Source organism: Mustela putorius, unplaced genomic scaffold (assembly GCF_011764305.1).
Source record: "Mustela putorius furo isolate JIRA1106 unplaced genomic scaffold, ASM1176430v1.1 tig00003834_pilon_pilon_pilon, whole genome shotgun sequence".
Taxonomy (NCBI): Eukaryota; Metazoa; Chordata; class Mammalia; order Carnivora; family Mustelidae; genus Mustela; species Mustela putorius.
Genome location: NW_025421987.1, coordinates 86,034,873 through 86,054,724, shown reverse-complemented (window position 1 = coordinate 86,054,724; position 19,852 = coordinate 86,034,873). Strand labels below are relative to the sequence as shown.

At 37.7% G+C, this 19,852-nt stretch overlaps 1 protein-coding gene and 1 pseudogene across 1 annotated transcript in view; one reads left to right on the top strand and one right to left on the bottom strand.

Moving 5' to 3' along the window:
- Positions 1 to 19,852, top strand: part of CUNH3orf70 (chromosome unknown C3orf70 homolog) — an 87,682-nt gene that overhangs the window by 32,482 nt on the left and 35,348 nt on the right.
- Positions 9,516 to 11,654, bottom strand: LOC123394536 (annotated as a pseudogene).

Genomic DNA, 19,852 nt, shown 5'->3' with positions numbered 1-19,852 from the left:
GTGTATCTTTATGTTCATCAAGTAGAGCTTTTAGGCTCCTAAATAGAATATAAAAATTTTATTCTTACCTGTAAGGTGCAAAATACTCAGAAATAGGTGGGCTCAGCAGTTTTCATATAAAAAGCTATTTACTTTAGTCATGACATCTCCAATATATAATTTACTTTAAAATGTGGAATCCTGAGTTTACTGGGGTTCTGTTTTTTATTTATCACTTATAAACTAGCAGCATAGATCTTGCTGCCCTGTTCCTTATCCAATGCTGTCCCTTATCTGGGTAAAAGGAGACAACCTATTTTTCCAGTATCTTCATAGGACAAGAGAACTTTGTTAGAACAATAATCCCTTAAATTGGAAAATAAAAGAGCATTGCTTTTATGCCCATGTGAAGGCAGAGACTGGCCCTAGGAGAGACCCTTTTGCTCTTCATTCATTATTTTATTTTATTTTTAATTCAACTTAGTTAACATGTAGTGTGTCACTAGTTTCAGAGGCAGAGGTCAGTAATTCATCAGTTACATTTAACACCCAGTGCTCATTACATCATGTGCCCTCCTTAATGCCCATCACGCAGTTACCCAATCCCCTCACCCGCTCGCTTCCCCTCAGAACAACCCTCAGTTTGTTCCCTATATAGTTCCCTACAGTCTTTTATGGTCTGCCTCTCTGTTTTTTACCTTATTTTATTTTTTCCTTTCCTTCTCCTGTGTTCTCTGTTTTGTTTCTTAAATTCCACATGTGTGTGAAATCATATAGTATTTTTCCTCTGACTGACTGACTTCGCTGAGTACCATTTTCCATCTGTATGGACAGTTTGTTCCTCTGTGTCAAGTGCATGCACATTAGATTTATTTACTGAGCACCTTTTATCTCCCAAGCACAGTGCTAGATTTGCTAGAAGACAAATATGAATAAGAGACAGCCTCTTCCCTTAGGAGTTTAGAGTCTCTTAGGAATGGAAGAAAACTAACATGTAGTGAGTACCTATAGTGTGCTAGACACTGTTAAAAGCTTTCATGGGCATTGTCTTATGTGAGTCTCTGTAAGTGCATATCATTTTTTGAGGGGCAGATAGTATAGGAGTTCAGAATATGGAGTTCACAATCAGACTACTTGGGTTCAAATTCAGACTCCCAACACGTACTGGCTGCATGACTTCAGGCAGCAAGTAAGCTACTTACCTTCTCTGGACCTCAGTTTCCTTATCTGCAAAAATGTACTAATATAACCAATCTCAAAGTTATTGTAAGGATTGAGTAAGGTAATATGAACAAGGGGATTAAAAAATTATGTGGAATATAGTAAGCACTAAATCATTCTTTATTTAATAAGTTAAATATCTATTCATTAATTGATGGAACTAGAATTCAACTGTCTCTTTCCCTTCACCCTACTCTCCAGTGGCATTGATATAAGACAATGGGCAGCACAGAGTTTAGGAGAAATAAAAACTGTTAGTAGCCATTTAGAGGAAGGAGTACTTAATTCTGCATTGCAGAATTGGAGATTAGGAGTCCTTAATCTAGTTCTAGATGGATAAGGTATATTCCCTTTGGGAAGGGGATCTTTCAGAAGGCAAACTCCCGTGACTATCTTTTAATAATCTTGTAACCCCACTACCACAAACAGTGACTGGAAGACAGTAGGCACTGGATAGGTAGTTCTCAAACTGAACTGAACAAGTGGCGATTGGAGAATGCGCTGAAGAATAGCTGAGTCGGTCAAGCTCTGAGGGTAGAGATCCTTGTTTTCTCCTTATCTGTCCTGAAGAGTTTTACTTTTTTCTTTTCATTTATCTCAATCAGGAATGACCTCAGTTATCCTACCCTATATCAGTGTAAGTAAAAATCAGTGTAGGAATATTTCACCGTGCTTTGTTTTTGTTATTCTAGTTGAGCAGAAACTTGAAGAGAAGATCTGATAAAAAAGAGTTGCTTCCCTTTCTTTGAAAATGTGTACACCAAAACATTATTTACTACACTAGCCCACTAAGTGAATCAGCAGATTTGGAGAGGGAAGGGAGGTGTACTCTGGCTAGATATTTTATATCTCGGTCTGAGATGACATAGTTTATCACCACTGAAAATGGGAAATCGAATAAGTTAATTTGCAGGGTGGAGGAGGTTACCTAGTGTCTGGATTTGTTTTGATGTCATGGCATAGGATTTTTTCTATTCTCATTTCTTATGTCCTGCTTTCAAAGATGTGACAGGTTATATGTTAGTTGTTTCTGCTTGCTTGTTTTAAAGTTACTGAACATAGGGATTTATTGGCAAGTTGTTTATTGGCTTTGAGGGGTTTTTAGGATAGGGTAGGGATAAATTATTGCATCATTTCTGGGATTAAAGATATTTCTTTCTACATAGATGTACACTATTTTTTTGTTACCTTGTTTTAAAAAATGTTTTTAGAGGCATTGTTTTTATAACTTCAGTTGTTGGCTTAGTTATCCCAGAAATGAAGGGTGTAAGTGTGAATAATTTATTCACACCAGAATATAATTTAAAATTAATTCCTAATTAGGTTTTAGAAATAAAAATTTTGCATTTCTTAACTGTATTTTATAGATTTGTGGATCATAACGGTATATAACACCTGGTTTGATGAGAAATTTCACTTTTTATTTGGTTTGTTTCATAATTTTATAAAAAGCACTCACTAAAGTCTTGAGAGCTGACACTCTTAGAGAATGCATGCTGTGGCAGTGAGTACCATGGTCAGGTTTTAAGCAGCAATCAACTGTCTAAAGATCAGAATTATCTGACACATTAATCAATTAATATAAATATAAATAAAATAATTTAACTTGATTATTATTGGTATTGTTGCTTATGTATTTCATTTGAAAATTAGCTTCTGCTTTGTAGTCGTAAAAGAGCTATAAGCATAAAATGTAAAAGAGCTTTAAGCATAAAAGCTTTATACTTAGTTTTGTTTGTATTTCAGTGATAGCATACCAACTAAAACAAAACTGAAGCTATAAGGGGAAAATCTGGACAAATCATCATGTGACCTTAACTCAAAAATCTTCTTAGTCTCTCAGTTTTTTCTTGTGTTGATCTGCTCTCCATGTTCTCCAGATGTCAAGTATATGGACTTTCTTTCTTTCTTTTTTTTTTTTTTAAAGATTTTATTTATTTATTTGACAGAGAGAAATCACAAGTAGATGGAGAGGCAGGCAGAGAGAGAGAGAGGGAAGCAGGCTCTCTGCTGAGCAGAGAGCCCGATGCGGGACTCGATCCCAGGACTCCGAGACCATGACCTGAGCCGAAGGCAGCGGCTTAACCCACTGAGCCACCCAGGCGCCCCGTATATGGACTTTCTGAGGGGGGTCCATTTACTTGGACTGTAAAAAAAGTATTTTTATAAGGAATAATTTCTTAGACCCTTTCTGTAAGGTTTATCTTATATATCCTTTTAAGGAACTAAAGGTTAATTAGTCTTTTTCTTAAAAATGGAGATAAAAAGTATAAAAACCTTACAATTTACTACACATTCAGCTTTTCAATAGTGCTTTCTTGTTTATTATCTCATTTTCAGATCCACTATTTGAACTGGTTAATTTCTTTCTAGCTTGTTTTAGGTTTGCTGACAGAATGCATTACTTTTTTTTACTTTTACTTTCACATCCTTTGGAGATAGCCCATAATGATCTTCGGACATATAAAAGGGACATCTTACAGGCAGTGATAGAAATATATTTTCTGTTATTCCTAGGTATGAGATAAGGGAGATGGGGAATTTCAATAGAAAAGAAAGATAAAAGATACCTGGAGAACTCTTTTGACACAGTAAAATGGATTTTTAAAAAGTTATAGAAACTCTCCTGGAGATTTGAATGTGATGATTTAAAATAATATTTTAATGGTATAATTATCAGTGCAGTTAGGAAATGGACAGGAGATCGCTCACATATTTATGAATTTGTCAGTGGACTGTACTTCTCCCTGTGGCTGGGTTTGTGGCCATGTGACTGGACAGTAGGACACGCCCTACCCTTAGAAGGCCTTTGTGCTCAATTTAATTATTTGCTGTTGTCATCTTGAAATTCTTCAGTTTTGAACAAGTGACCTGGATTTTCATTCTGCACTAGGAACTGCAAATGATGTAGCCTATTTCCCAGCATTATTTGAAAATGAATTAAAACACGTGAAAGTCCATCCTGAGCCTCTGCACTCCACTGTGACTTCTGTTTGCTACAATATTTCCCGGGTCTCTCGTGTCAGCTGCAGGCACCTTGAAGTACCCAGGGGAGTTACTTGAGACTCCTTGCTCTAACAGTAATGACCCTGTTCTACAGCTGTTTTGCCACCTATCCCTGAATTTCACTTGTCTGAAAAGACAGTTCCTTCAATCTGACTCACATCTCCTTTTTATCGTCTTGCAACAAGTTCTGTAAGCTGTCTTACCTAGAAAAGAGACCTAGAGCTTTCAGCTGTCAGAGTTTGCTAGCTATGTTTAAGACCTCGGTAGCCTGAACTCAGACCACCATATTATTATGTAAATTGGTATTTTTTAAATTCAAGAAATTAATTAAGTTAAAGAGTGGTCTTCATAAGTTAAAGAATGGTCTTACAATGATAAAATATATAAGAAACTACTTAGAGAAGTCGAGCATTATAGAATTGTAAGATATCTATCATTTTTAATCTTAATTTTTTCATTGGTGCCCTTTTGTACTTACTATGATCCTTATTTTCTCTTTCAGAGTATAGGTTTGTTGACATATAACTTATAATAAAATTCACACATTTTTAGGTGTACAGTTCTCCACATTTTTAATAGATATATATAGTTGTTTAACTACCACATCAAAGTGTAGAATATTGTAGAATATTTCCATCATCCCAAAAGATTCCCTCAAGCTCCTTTGTGGTGAATCCTCTGTCCGCAGTCCTAGCCCTAGTAATATTTAGTCTGCTTTTATTCCCTATAGTTTTATCTTTTCTATAATATTTTATAAATGGAATCATGTAATATACATTTTCACTATACTTTTTTTTTAAGTCTGTAATTTTTTTTAATTTTTTATTTTTTATAAACATATATTTTTATCCCCAGGGGTACAGGTCTGTGAATCACCAGGTTTACACACTTCACAGCACTCACCAAAGCACATACCCTCCCCAATGTTCATAATCCCACCCCCTTCTCCCAAACCCCTTCCCCCCAGCAACCCTCAGTTTGTTTTGTGAGATTAAGAGTCACTTATGGTTTGTCTCCTTCCCAATCCCATCTTGTTTCATTGATTCTTCTCCTACCCACTTAAGCCCCCATGTTGCATCACCACTTCCTCATATCAGGGAGATCATATGATAGTTGTCTTTCTCTGCTTGACTTATTTCACTAAGCATGATATGCTCTAGTTCCATCCATGTTGTCGCAAATGGCAAGATTTCATTTCTTTTGATGGCTGCATAGTATTCCATTGTGTATATATACCACATCTTCTTGATCCATTCATCTGTTGATGGACATCTAGGTTCTTTCCATAGTTTGGCTATTGTGGACATTGCTGCTATAAACATTCGGGTGCACGTGCCCCTTTGGATCACTACGTTTGTATCTTTAGGGTAAATACCCAGTAGTGCAATTGCTGGGTCATAGGGCAGTTCTATTTTCAACATTTTGAGGAACCTCCATGCTGTTTTCCAGAGTGGCTGCACCAGCTTGCATTCTCACCAACAGTGTAGGAGGGTTCCCCTTTCTCCGCATCCTCGCCAGCATCTGTCATTTCCTGACTTCTTTATTTTAGCCATTCTAACTGGTGTGAGGTGATATCTCATTGTGGTTTTGATTTGTATTTCCCTGATGCCGAGTGATATGGAGCACTTTTTCATGTGTCTATTGGCCATCTGGATGTCTTCTTTGCAGAAATGTCTGTTCATGTCCTCTGCCCATTTCTTGATTGGATTATTTGTTCTTTGGGTGTTGAGTTTGCTAAGTTCTTCATAGATTCTGGACACTAGTCCTTTATCTGATATGTCGTTTGCAAATATCTTCTCCCATTCTGTCAGTGTTCTTTTGGTTTTGTTAACTGTTTCCTTTGCTGTGCAAAAGCTTTTGATCTTGATGAAATCCCAATAGTTCATTTTTGCCCTTGCTTCCCTTGCCTTTGGCGATGTTCCTAGGAAGATGTTGCTGCGGCTGAGGTCGAAGAGGTTGCTGCCTGTGTTCTCCTCAAGGATTTTGATGGATTCCTTTCTCACATTGAGGTCCTTCATCCATTTTGAGTCTATTTTTGTGTGTGGTGTTAAGGAAATGGTCCAATTTCATTTTTCTGCATGTGGCTGTCCAATTTTCCCAGCACCATTTATTGAAGAGGCTGTCTTTTTTCCATTGGACATTCTTTCCTGCTTTGTCGAAGATTAGTTGACTGTAGAGTTGAGGGTCTATTTCTGGGCTCTCTATTCTGTTCCATTGATCTATGTGTCTGTTTTTGTGCCAGTACCATGCTGTCTTGATGATGACAGCTTTGTAATAGAGCTTGAAGTCCGGAATTGTGATGCCACCAACGTTGGCTTTCTTTTTCAATATCCCTTTGGCTATTCGAGGTCTTTTCTGGTTCCATATAAATTTTAGAATTATTTGTTCCATTTCTTTGAAAAAGATGGATGGTACTTTGATAGGAATTGCATTAAATGTGTAGATTGCTTTAGGTAGCATAGACATTTTCACAATATTTATTCTTCCAATCCAGGAGCATGGAACATTTTTCCATTTCTTTGTGTCTTCCTCAATTTCTTTCATGAGTACTTTATAGTTTTCTGAGTATAGATTCTGTGCCTCTTTGGTTAGGTTTATTCCTAGGTATCTTATGGTTTTGGGTGCATTCACTATACTTTTTATAGTGTTCCAGAATGTTACCTAAAATGGAATTATATAACCTGTAGCATCTACTTAATGTAATGCTCTTGAGAGGCATCCATACTGTTTACTGATGCAGTAGTAGTTTGTTCCTGTAGATCACAGTTTAGTATCCCATTGTATGAATGCACTACAGTTTGTTTATCCACTCTTCAGCTGTTGGACATTTAGGATGTTTCTGGTTTTTGCTGATGAAAAACAAAGCAGATATGGACATCTGCATGCATATTTTTGTGGGGTCATAAATCTTCATTTCTGTTTGGTAAATATCTGGGAATGGGATTACTAGATAAGAGTGTGTTTAATTATCTGCAAAACTGCTTACCTGTTTTCCAAAGTGCCTGTACAGTTTTGTATTCCTACCAGCAATGAGGAAGTGTGGCTTTTGCTCTGCACTATTGTCAGCACCTGGTGTTGTCAATTAAAAAAAAACGATCTATTTAAGTATGGGAGTACTTGTATCTTATGGTAGTTTTACTGTGATTTCTCTAACGACTAACAGTGTTGAGCATCTTTTCATGTATATATCTGCCATCTGTATAGTCTTTGATGAAATACTCAAATTATTAGCTCATTTATTTGAGTATTTTTTACTGCTGTGTTGTGAGAGTTCTTTATGTATTTCAGTTATCAGTCCTTTGTCACATATGTGTTTGCAAATATTTTCTTCTAGTCTGTGGATTGTCTTTTCATTTTCTTGTAGTTCTAGAAAGGAGTTTTGAATTTTGATGACACCCATTTTAACAATTTTTTCTTTTATGGTTTATTCTTTTATAGAATTTTTTGCCTAATCCAAAGTCACAGAGGTTTCTCATATGTATTCTTCTAGAAGTTTTATCTTATAAATTTCATATTCTGTGATTCCTCCATTTCAAGTTCATTTATACCTTCTGTAGGAATTAGGTGAGGTTTTTTTTGTTTTTTTGGTTGTTGTTGTTTTTTAAGATTATTTATTTATTTGACAGAGATCACAAGTAGGCAGAGTGGCAGACAGAGAGAGAGGGGAAAGCAGGCTCCCCGCTGAGCAGAGAGCCCGATGCAGGGCTTGATCCCTGGACCCCGAGACCACGACTGGAGCTGAAGACAGAGGCTTTAACCCACTGAGCCACCCAGGCACCCCTGTTTTTTGTTTTTTGTTTTTTTTAAACACATGGATATTCAGTTGTATCAGCACTCTTTGTTGAAGACTCCCTTTTCCATTGTATTGCCTTGGGCTCTGTTGAAAACCTATGGACTATAAATGTGCTGAAGCCAACTTGAGTTCCATCAGTACCATACTGCTGTTTTGTTATAGGGCTGAAATCAGACATTGTGAGTCCTCCAGCTTTATTGTTCTTTTTCAGAGTCCTCTGGACTATTGTAGTTCCTTTTTCTTTCCATATATATTTTCGAATTAGCTTTTCAATATGTAAAACAAAACATATCTCCTGGGATTTGGATTAGATTTGCATTGAATTTGCAGATCAGTTTGAAGGGTTTGATTTCCCTTTATGTATTTTGAAGCTCTGTTGTCAGGTTTATGCATATTTAGGATTATTATGTCATCTTGGTCAATTTGTCCTTTTATGTGAGGAACATTATGTAACATCCCTCTTTATCCTTGGTAATCTAACCCTTGTTCTGAAATCTACTTTGACAGAAGTATAGTCACTGCAGCTTTCTTTTGCTTAATATTTATATGGTGTGTATTTTTTTATATCCTTTTACTTTAACCAGTATATCTTAATTTTTTTGGTTTTTTTTTTTTTTTTTGTTTTTAAGATTTTATTTATTTGTTTGACAGAGAGGGAGAGAGCATGAGCAAGGGGAAGGAGTAAGGGAAGAGGGAGAAGTAGGCTTCCTGCTAAACAGGGAGCCCAGTGCAGGACTTGATCCCAGGACCTGGATATCACAGCTGAGCAGAAGGCAGACGCCTAACTGACTGAGCCACCCATGCAACTGTTAGGTCTTAATGTTTTAAATAGGTTTCTTATAGATAGCATATTGTTGGGCCTTATATTTTTAATGCAGTTTGGTATCGTGACTTTCTTTGATTGTCCTTCATGATCTGGTCTTGTCATTTCTCCAGTCTCATACATCTTGGTACACTCTCCCTCCTCCCTGCTATACATCAGACTAGCTTTAATTTAGTTTGTGGAAATCCTAACATGCTTTCTTGGTATAAATCATAGTTCTTGCTGTTGTCTCTGCCTTGAATATTTTCATACTCCTTGGTATCCTACCAGTCTTTTGCCCTCCAGGCCCCATGCTGTAAACTTCTAGTAAATAACCTTCTTGTCCTTCAGGTCTCTTCTTTACAGATGCCTTTCATGATTATCCTACCTAGAATGGGCCCTTTCAATCTGTAATAGGATCATTCTTATTTCCTTCTAGCTATAATCCCAATCTCTGTTTATTTGCTTTGCATGTTTGTTTGTTTACTATGCTGGGGATAATTGGGAGATGTTGCAGGTTTAGTTCCAGGCCACTGCAATAAAGTAAATGTTGCAGTAAAGCAAGTCAAACGAATTTTTTGGTCTTCTAGTACATAAAAAGTTATGTATGTTACACTGTACTATAGTCTATTAAGTGTACAGCAGCATTAGTCTAAAAAATGGACATACCTTAATTTAAAAATACTTTATAGCTAAAAAAAAAAATGCTAACTTTCAGCAAGTTGTAATCCTTTTGCTGGTGGGAGGTTCTTGCCTGGATGATGATGGCTGCTGACTGCTCATGGTGGTGGTTGCTGAAGGCAGGGGTGGCTACGGCAATTTCTCAAAATAAGACAATGAAATTTGCTGCGTTCATTGATTCTTCCTTCCATAAAGAGTTTCTCTATAGCATGTGATATTGTTTGAAAGCATTTTGCCCACGGTACAACTTCTTTCAGAATTGGAATCAGTCTTCTCAAACTCTGCTGCTATTTTATCAACCAAGTTTATGTCATATTCTACATTCTTTGTTATCATTTCAACAATCTTCACAGCATCTTCACCAGAAATAGATTTCATTTCAACAAACTACTTTCTCTGTTCATCCATAAGAAGCAACTCCTCATCTTGTTTAAGTTTTATCATGAGAGGCACCTAGTTGGCTCAGTCAGTTAGGGGGCCAGCTCTTGGTATTGGCTTAGGTCATGATCTCAGGGTGCTGAGACTGGGCCCTGTGTCAGATCCCGTGGTGGGCTCCGTGCTCAGTGGGGAGTCTGCTTGAGCATTCTCTTTTTCCCTCTCCTTTTGCCCCTTCCCCCACTGGCACTCATGCATGTGCTCTCTCTCTCTCAAATAAATAAATCTTAACGTTTTATCATGAGACTGCAGCCATTCAGGCTCTACTTCTAATTCTTCTTCTCTTGGTATTTCATACCATGAAGAGTCCTTCTTGACTGTTGGAATATACTTCTTCCAAACTCCTGTTAATGTTGATATTTTGACCTCTTCCCATGAATCACAAGTGTTCTCAATGGCATTTAGAATTGGGGACTCTTTTCCAGAAGGTTTTCAATTTATTTCCCCAGATCCATCAGAGGAATCACTATTTATGGCAGCTATAGTGATATGAAATGTATCTCTCTTTTTTTTGTTTAAGATTTTATTTATTTACTCGACAGAGAGAGAGAAAGCGCAAGTAGGTAGAGAGGCAGACAGAGGGAGAGGGAGAAGCAGGCTCTCCACCAAGCAGGGAGCCTGATGCAGAACTCGATCCCAGGACCCTGATCCCAGGACCTGAGCCAAAGGCAGACACTTAACTGACTGAGCCACCCAGGAGCCCATAAAATGTATTTCTTAAATAATAAGACTTGAAAGTCAAAATTATTCCTTGATCCGTGGGCGGCAGATGGGTGTTGTGTTAGCAAGCAAACAAAATTCATCTAATTGTATATCTCCATCAGAGCTCTTGAGGACCAGGTGCATTGTCAATGAACAGCACTATTTTGAAAGTAATCTTTTTTTTTCTGAGCAGTAGGTCTCAATAGCAGGCTTAAAATATTCAGCAAACCATGTGTAAACAGATGTGTGGTTATTCAAGCCTTGTTGTTTTGTTTGTAGAGCACAGGCAGAGTATGTTTAGCATAATTCTTAAAGGCCCTAGGATTTTTGGAATAGTAAAGAAGCCTTGGCTTCACCTTAAAGTCAGCAGCTCATTAGCCCCCTATGAGTGAGTCAGTCTGAACTTTGAAGCTTTGAAGCCAGGCATTGACTTCTCCTCTCTAGCCATGAAAGTCATAGATGGCATCTTCTTCCAATACAAGGATGTTTCATCTACACTAAAAATCTGTTGTTTAGTGTAGCCACCTTTATGAATTATCTGAGCTAGATTGATAACTTGCTGCAGCTTTTGCATCAGCACCTGCTACTTTGCCTCACACATTTATGTCACGGAGACAGGTTCTTTCCCCTAAACCTCATGAACCAACCTCCACTAGTTTCAGACTTTTCTTCTGCAGCTTCCTCACCTCTCTCAGTATTCACAGAATTGAAGAGAGTTAGGGCCCGGCTCTGGATTAGGCTCTGCCTTAGGGGAATGTTGTGGCTGGTTTGATCATCTATCCAGACCACTCAGACTCTCTCCACATCAGCAGTAAGGCTGATTTGCTTTCTTATCATTTGAGTATTCACTGGAGTAGCACTTTTCATTTCCTTCAGGAACTTTTCCTTTGCATTAACATCCTGGATAACTGTTTTGTGCAAGAGGCCTATCTTCTGTCTCACTTTTGACATGCCTTCACTAAGCTTAACCATCTCTAGTTTTTTTAAAATGAGAGACGTGCAGCTTTTCCTTTCACTTGAATACTTAGAGGCCATTGTAGGGTTATTAACTGGCCTAATTTCAGTATTGTTGTGTCTCAGGAAATAAGGAGTCCTGAGGAGAAGGAGAGAGGGGAACATCTGGTCAGTGGAGCAGTCAGAACACACACAAAATTTATTGATTAAGTTTGCTGTTTTATATGGATGTGGTTTATAATAGTAATATCAAAGACCACTGATCACAGATCACCATAATAATTAAAATAAATGGAAAAGGTTTGTTGCCACAGACCGTCAATTTGTACAAAAGGCAATATCAGTGAATTTCAATAAAACAAAGTGCAATAAAACAAGGTATGCCTGTACTTTGTACCGTCTCCTATTGGAATGCCAGTCTCATGAAGGTAAAGGGGCCTTATCTATTCACCATTGAATGGTTAGCATTTAATAATACAATGTCTGGCATAAAGTATGTATTTATTGAGTGAACAGATTTTCTAAAATTTGGCTCATTCTAGGAATTACATAACCACATGTGTACGTATATATATATATGTATGGTATATGTATACATATATGGGGCTTACACACACACACACACACATATATATAGGTGTGTGTGTATATATGTATATGCCCCATTGCATATATCTTCCATTAGGCAGAAGTGTATTTGTACTTGCTATTAGCAAGTTTGCCATTAGCAATCCTACATCTCAAGTAATCTGCAGTCTTGCTGTTATCTTATGACTAAGTATAGGATCTTTGTTTTTTTTTTTTTTTTTTTTTTTTTAAGATTTTATTTATTTGACAGACAGAGATCACAAGTAGGCAGAGAGGCAGTCAGAGATAGAGAGGAGGAAGCAGGCTCCCCGCCGAGCAGAGAGCCCGATGCGGGACTCGATCCCAGGACCCTGAGATCATGACCTGAGCCGAAGGCAGCGGCCTAACCCACTGAGCCACCCAGGTTCCCATAAGTATAGGATCTTTGTAAAACAACTTCGTATTTCTGAAAGTACCTGAAATTCTAAAAACTACAATACAATCAAGGGACACAAAACTAAAAATAGAGAGGTGATCAACTTTCATGGCAAATTCAGAATTAGATTAATTGAAAACCCAAGTTAAATCTAACTTAAAACTTCATAATCAGACATGCCTTTTCAGTTTGTTTTCAAATTTGAAAATGTCATGAGATCTGGTACAGTGTTTCAATTGGGCATTGGATGGCTGATGTCAAGTAGTAGTAAATGATAATGAGATGTTAGAGCTAATTTATCATCAGTCAGTCAGTAGGATCAACGAGCATTGACAGTGGCAAGAGGGGCAAAGTCTGCTTAGAAAGTATTACTTTTATTTTTAAGGGACATTAGTGAAGACTTTAATGCTACAGGTGACATACTGAAGAGTAACTTCTAACAAATAAGGAAATTCCAGGTGAGATAATGAAATTCAAAGATGAAAGAATGTCCTTCTGCTGAAAATCTAGATAAATTTTGGATTAAGTATAGCAACAACAAAAACTCTTTTCATGTGGAGCCACATTTGAAGGCAGGAAAGGCAAATCTCCTGGTGCCAGAGGGAACTCTGAGATTGGAAGTTAAAGTCCAGAGGCCCACGAGACAGCGATTGGACTGGAGATGGGCCTCTGGAGTTTTAGCTCAGGTTCAGGCTAAGAGTGGACATCATGGGCTGCATGTAGAAGTGGGAACTAGACCAGAGACAGCTCACTGAAGAGTGTTTTTCCCTCATGAATCTAATCAGATACAAGAAAGAAACTAAAAAATTCCTGAATTAGTGTAATCTGATTGTTGCTTTTGTTGAGTACAATAGAGTGATCTGGCAATGGATTAGCTATTCAGATTTGAATGAGACTGAGTTTTTTGCCATTATACTTCTTGTAGATCTTATGCCTGCGTTCCCAGCTTCATTGAGTTTTCCTTTTACTGTATTTTAAATATGGTGGTAAGGTAGAGAAAAGGGCAGTGTTTTGGTCAATAACCTTTTATTTGTTTCTTGAAAGTTTCACATGTTCTTGGTTAAGGACAAGCAGGGCAAATGTGCATTGGTTTATGAGCTGTGACAGAAGCAGCCAAATAACATAAACTTCTATCCTTATATTGTTCTAATTATGTCTTCTAAAGAGTTATTGGAATGACATTTAATGTTTCAGAAGTCTAGAGAGACCACGTGTTAAGAAAAATGAAGTTGCTTTCGCAACCCAACTCTTCCTTCAATATAAGGACATAGGAAAAATTTACAGATATCGTGACATTGTTCACGGTTAGCATCGTTTGCAGTGGAATTCTTAAGTTAAATTATCCTTTCAGTAATTGAATAACATGGAAGAGTGGTTCTTGAGATGCCACTATTTTAAAATGACTCATCTTGCACTGAGTGCAGCATTCAACTTTGCTATTTTCCTAGAACTGATTTATTATTTAAATTATTTTTAAACTTTTATTTAGTGTTCTGTTACTGCAGAGTTTTGGTATTTTTCTTTTTAAAAGATCTTATTTTTATTTATTTGACAGAGACAGAGTGAGAGAAGGAACATAAGCCGGGGAGTGGGAGAGGGAGAAGCAGGCTTCCCGCTGAGTAGGGAACCCCATGTGGGATTCGACCTGAGCCAAAGGCAGATGCCTAACGACTGAGCCACCCAGGTGCCCCAAATTTTGTTACTCTTTTTTTTTTTTTTTAAAGATTTTACTTATTTATTTGGCAGACAGAGATCACAAGTAGGCAGAAAGGCAGGCAGAGAGAGAGAGGAGGAAGCAGGCTCCCTGCCTAGCAGAGAGCCCGATCATGACCTGAGCCCAAGTCAGAGGCTTAACTCACTAAGCCAGCCAGGTGTCCCAAATTTTGTTATTCTTAAAGCACACCAAGGAGAATATTGGTAAAGATTTGTTAAAAGCTATTTTGTTAGGTCACAGTCCTTTATGGATAAACTGTAATATAATTTAAATGTTGGGGCTTTATTTCAGGCTCTATTTTGTCCTTATAATGTTCTCCCTCAGCAGGGAGGAACCTGTGTAATAAAATGCAGTGTATTTACCTCTGTATTCATTCAAACATTGATAGGATATCCCTCTGTTTTTGAGCACTTGCACTGCCAGCAGAGCATATCAGATGATTGACACAACCCTCATCCTTAAGAAGCTCAGTCTAGTGGAAGAGATGGAGGGACACAGAGAGACAAGTACAGAGAAAACTACAGTCAAAAATATATGCTGTATAAAAATATATCCAGGATTGGGGCGCCTGGGTGGCTCAGTGGGTTAAAGCCTCTGCCTTCGGCTCAGATCATGATCGCAGGGTCCTAGGATCGAGCCCCACATCGGGCTCTCTGCTCCGCGGGGAGCCTGCTTCCTCCTCTCTCTCACTCTCTGCCTGCCTCTCTGCCTACTTGTGATCTCTGTCTGTCAAATAAATAAATAAAATCTTAAAAAAATATATATATATATATATATCCCAGGATGTTATGAGAGCACAGAAGTAGAGTATCTAACTTGGCCTCAGGGATCAAGTTAGATTTCCAGGGTGAAGGATGATGAGCTGAGTTTTAAAGGGAAAGAGGAGCTGGCCAGATAGAAAAGGAAAAGAGGGTCATTACAGATAGGAAATAACACCCTGAAAAGACTTGGAGATGTAAAAGAATACTCATTTACTTAATTGATAAATATTCATTGAGCATCTACAGTATGCCAAGCATAAGTGAAACCTGCCTTGGGGACATAGTGGACATTATATCCCAAGTATAAACATACTTCCTGCCCTATTGGAGATAATAGTCTGTATGGAGAAAAAGATGAATGAAATAACCACATAAATAATTGTAAAAACTATAACTAATAAATGCAGTGAAGGAGAGGTCCATGGTGCTGTGAAAACATGTAACAGAGTTGGGGTTGGGGCACTGTTCTTGAGGAAGTCATACCAGATCTGACAACTGAAGGCTGGGTTCATAAACAAGCATTACATGCAGTTGTGTTATCTCACTTTTCCTGCTCTTACTAAATATAGGTTCTTGGGTATCTTTTCAAGGAGTATGGAATAGCTGGAACTTGGGGTATGTGTGGAAGAAGGAAAGGAGATGAGGCTGGAGAAGTGGGCAGGAGCAGGATCATGGAAACTGGGAAGTTTGGTTTTTATCTTGAAGATGATGGATATTGTAAACCTTTGAAGGATTTGAAGCCAGGCTGAAAGAAACATAATCAGATCTGTGTTTTAGAAGGATCTTTTTGAGAAAGGTTACTGTGGAGGATAGGTTGGAGAAGGCCAGACTACATTAATATCTACTTGTTTCTTTGCCCCGTAATACATGATGTGTTCTGTATTTTTTATTAATATTTAGTTCTTTATTTCTGTTACATCATTACATATATTCTTCTGTATTTTTTTGTGATATATACATATAGTGAGAACCATGGTTTTTACCTTTAGTAGTGTAGGCATGGCTTCTAAATATTTCTCACAGGTTTTTTAAGAGCAAGAATTGGAGGAAATGTATTTCTATATTTTAAAGTGATACAGCACAGCTCTAGAAAGAATACTGATGTTTTCAGGAGGATAAACAACTAGGGAATTCCTAGCTTATGCTTCTTTTTGCATTTTTTATTGTTAGGGTTGCTGATTTTAATATATAAGAGGTTCTGCCTCAACAAATGACTTGCAATAACTATTAGTATTTTCATAATTGTAGTTTCTCATTTAAAAATGCAAAGTGCTGGACTAGGTGAGCTGTAAGAACCTTTCTGGCCATTGTAATCTATGATTTGGTGTTTGCCTTTTCAACACCTATTCACACTTTTGCTTTCCTGTACTGACACGTCAAATTGAGGCAATGGTTCCCACCACTGGGTGATTTTGCTATCTGGGGGGCATTTGGCAGCAGTGTCTGGAGACATTTTTGGTTGTCACAACTTGGGGAGTTGCTACTTACATCTAATGAGTAAGAGCTATGGATGCAGCTAAACTTACTAGAATGTTCAGGGCAGTTGTCCTCAGCAAGCATTAGTCAGCCCCAATTTTTGGAAGTGATGGATATGATTATGGAATAGATTACAGTGATGGTTTCACTGGTTTATACTTAGCACCAAACTCATCATGTTGTATACATTAGATATGTACAGCTTCTTGTATATCAGTCATGACCTCAACAATGTGGTTTAAAAAAAAGGAAGAAATTTTTTAGCCCAAAATGTTAATAATGATAAGGTTGAAAAACCCTGAATTAAGGCAATAGTGATAAGACTTCCTTTGGTTTGGGGTGCCTGGCTGGCTCAGTCGATTCAGCGTCTGCCTTCGGTTCAGGTCATGATCCCAGGGTCCTGGGATGGAGCCCTGAACTGGGCTCCCTTGTCAGCAGGGGGTCTGCTGCTGCTTCTCTCTTTGCCCCTCTCCCCCGCTTGTGCTCACTCACTCTCTCTCAAATTCTTTTTTTCTTTTTTTAAAGGTTTCCTTTTGGTAAAATATAATCCTTGAATAGATCTGTAATAAATATACCACAATGGCTTAAAAAACAGATATTTATTTCACCAAGTTCTGGATGCTGGAAGTTCAGGATCAGGGTGCCAGCACAGCTGTGTTCTGATTGTGTTACAGAACGCTGTTGTGTTCTATAAACTCTTCCTGGTTTATAGAGGGCTGCTTTTTTGCTGTAACCTCAGATGAAGAGAGATCATTTCTTCTGTATCTCTTCTTATAAGGGTACCACTCCCACTCATTAGGGCTTCACCCTCATTACCTAATTACGTCCCAAAGATCCCACCTCCTATTACTATCAAAAGGGGGTAAGATTTCAACATAAATGTTGGCAAGACACATTCAGTTCGTAACAACCATAATATTTATTTGTTCATTTACTCACTCTGAATGTTACCAAATGATAAGCATATCATCCTCATATTCCTCATATTCCTGTGGCATTGTTAAATACAGAGTAGGCCTTGTTGAGATATCTGGGAGGGCCCAGTAAAACAGCGTGGCTCTTCATTTACTGAGCTCTGAACTAGTTGAGAAATAAGACAAGCATAAATATTTGGGAACCAAATATTACCCTTTTCTAATAAAATCTGAATTAGAGGGTTGCAGCTTGTATTTGCTGCTGGATAAGCTTCTAAATTCTGGACCTCAGAATTAGAAGGCTTACAGCAGTCATAGCAGCCCTGGACTGAGGGGAGTCCCAGTGCAGAGACCGTCCTTAGAGAACTAGGTTAGAATTTGTGTACTCTGGCTAGCTCATTCCCAAGAGGTGAAAGGAGGGAGGTGAGCCAAGCATCTACAGATTACTCCTCCAGATTTGCTGACTGATAAACAAGTCTGTCTTGGAGAGAGGGAGGAAGGGCATAGATAGAGAGGGCCAAGAATTTGATGCTAATTGAGTTCCCTCCATAGAGAAAGATACGCCAGGGAAGAAGAAGGTTTCTTCTGAATAGGACTCAATAAATGCTAAGGGATTATGGTATAGAATCTACACACACCATGAATGTCTATGCAGTCCAAAAGGGACTTTTTTTCTGGATTTGTGTATACTTACTGTGTCTAACGTGCCTGTAGTGTTAGTTAATGTTACAAACAAAACAAGGGAGAATAAATTCAAATTTTATGATAAAAGGGACCTTTAAATATTATTTAGTCCCATGGGCCTCAGTCTTGGTTACACATTGGAATCACTTGGGAAACTTTAAAATATTGAATGCCTGCAGACCATCCCAGACCATTTCATATAGAATCTGTGTGGGGTAGGACCTTGGTGTTGCTGTTTTTAAAAGGCCACTCAGAGGATTTGACTGCATAGCCAAGACTGAGAATCATTGATCCAGTCTAACCTTCTCATTTTATATACAAAAACTGAATCCTAGAGTTTTGGTGACTTACTTAAGGCTATGATTAGTGATAGCTGGAGTAAGAATCTGGTCTTTTTCTGTCTCAGAATCCAGAAAATTTGCTTATGGGAAACAAAGCTTTTGGTGGGTCCTTTTTTTTGCCCTGTCCCAAAACTTTAGCCCAACAAAAGGATTTGCAAAAACCCCAGTCTTATGTTAGGAGACTTGGATTTTAATCCTGGCTCTAGTGTTAGTTGGCTAAATTGTTTGGCCTCAGTTTCTTTAACTTTTAAAATCAAGGGGTTATACAAAATCATTTCCAAAGGTTTTTCAGTCAGTCAAATTCTGGGCTTCTTCTATAGTTTCAAATATTTATTGTTCCATAGATAAGGTTAATTGCTATTGTTGTTTTTTTTTTTTTTAAAGATTTTATTTATTTATTTGACAGACAGAAATCACAAGTAGGCAGAGAGTCAGGTAGAGAGAGAGGAGGAAGCAGGCTCCCCGCTGAGCAAAGAGCCCGATGTGGGGCTCGATCCCAGGACCCTGGGATCATGACCTGAGCCGAAGGCAGAGGCTTTAACCCACTGAGCCACCCAGGTGCCCCTGCTATTGTTGTTTTAACTTTTATTAAGAATCCACTGACTAGCAAGTGTGATACTAGCTGCTTTCATATACATGAACTCACTTTAACCGAAGTATTTTAGGATAGGTCTGATGGGGAATCTTTAAAGTAATTATTAATAGCTAGATATTGTTACCACTTAAAATTTTAATACCTTGGAAATCTGAGCTGCTTTAGTTTGTTTCTTTAGTCTACTGTAGAGGTAGTCTCTAGGGCTATGGTTATGTGGCAAGGAATATCAAGAAAAATGCTACTAGTTCTTCTTGGATATTTCCAAGTCTGGATGTATTCAAATATCTGAATAATTATTTGAGTCTTTTTAATGTAATCTTAATATTTTTCAGTATATAAATGAAACTTGAGACAAAATTAACCCAACTATGTTCTTTTAGTTGTTTTTGTGTTCTTTTAGTTATTTTATGTAATCAACTTAGTATTATTTGAAATTTAAATTATTGTTTCAGCTTCTAGCTGTAGCCTGTTATATTTCAGGGATTAAGTTACATACCTTTCCCTTCCTTGCTCTACATAGAGAGCTACATAAGTTACTTACCTTTCCCTTCCTTGCTCTACATAGCTCTGTCCCTGGCACTTAAGAAGTGCTTAATAAATATTGGTTGGCTTCACTATTGTTTTGTATTCTGGCATTAATAGTCCACTGTCTTTTTTTCCCCCCATGTATATCACAACTGGAATTTCCTGTTGGCACTGTTTCATAATGAATTATAATTGAAGCTCCCTATGACTAATGAATAGAATTATTTCATTAAATGTTTCTACTAGTGTTATTTATAGTCCCTTAT